We start from the raw sequence: 1,169 nt of genomic DNA, 5'->3' as shown, positions 1-1,169 counted from the left end.
TTGTCTTCAAAGATCAATCATGTCGGGAAGGTGAGTATCAACGAGGGCCAGGTTATCAGAACAAAGAGTTCTTGGATTAAGAGAGGTCTTGAGAAGTAGCTCAATGTGTATCTACTATCTTAATACTTATCATATAAATATATGTACATTGGCCTCTATCCCTTTCATTATAAATTAATATATTTATACATATATATGCCTATAACTATACCTCCATAAATAACTTTTGCCTCCTATTTCTTTCTTTCTTTTTTTCCGGGGAGAAGGCAAACACAGTCTCTCACTACCACAAATTATGCAGTCAAGTTTCCCACCTTTGGGGAAATCGCAGGGGTCAGCACATCCGGAGTGCAACGGATAAGCCTCGCCCTGGGAAAACCAACTTCGTGATCATGGTAAATCCCCTGTCAGGTAAGTATTGCCTCCTATTTCTTTCACCTTCCTCCTATGCCACTCTTATGCTCACCCTCTATTCACCTCTCAGTATTTCCTCTCCGATACATTGCTTTTGATCAAGCTCCACCCAGTATTACAAATATGCTCTGCTCACCATTAATGTTAGATCTCATGGTTCCTTGTCTCTGCGTTTGTTGGCTCCCCATTCCTCCTTCCTACCCCCTTTCCTCCCATGTCCCCCAAGAACCACCAGTCCTGTATTTTCTCCTTGGGATTGTTCATTCTGCCTATCTTACATAGATAGACAGACACAGGGCTAAAGAAAAATAAAAGCAAACAAAACAGAACAAGAGAAAGAAGAAAAACAAACAAACAATGGATAGTTCCAGGTCTGTTGCTGACCCCTATATATGTTTTCCAGTCAAGTCTGAAGTCTGATGATGTACCAAGCCCTGTCTTTCAAGTCAAAAGTCTTTCAGGATTCCTTGCCGACTTAGTAACTTCGTTCCCATTGCTGCCCAGTTGCACTCCCTTTGCACTTCACCCCACAGTGCATGGGACAGACCAGGTACACTTCCACACAATGTCTCTAGTGAGGTCCCCTGTAGCACTATGGGTCAGTGAGGGAGCGTCAAGTCTCATGGTGGGGCTGGCTCTATGGTCCTCTCTATGCACTGGCTGCTCTGAGAAGGGATTTCATCCCTGGGGCGTGGTGGAACATGATGAGGCCCTCTCTCTCTCCCTCTCTCTCTCTCTTCCTCATAGTTCTCTCC

General features: G+C 44.3%; 1 non-coding gene across 1 annotated transcript; it reads right to left on the bottom strand.

Moving 5' to 3' along the window:
* Window positions 1-257: 257 nt before the first annotated feature.
* LOC142453846 (U1 spliceosomal RNA) lies at window positions 258-419 on the bottom strand. Its single transcript, XR_012785430.1, has one exon. It is a non-coding gene; the product is annotated as a U1 spliceosomal RNA (small nuclear RNA).
* Between the last annotated feature and the right edge of the window lie 750 nt (window positions 420-1,169).

Source organism: Tenrec ecaudatus, chromosome 7, assembly GCF_050624435.1.
Source record: "Tenrec ecaudatus isolate mTenEca1 chromosome 7, mTenEca1.hap1, whole genome shotgun sequence".
In the NCBI taxonomy this organism is placed as follows: domain Eukaryota; kingdom Metazoa; phylum Chordata; class Mammalia; order Afrosoricida; family Tenrecidae; genus Tenrec; species Tenrec ecaudatus.
The sequence above is the reverse complement of the archived record's forward strand: the minus strand, read 5'-3'. Positions and strand labels throughout refer to the sequence as shown.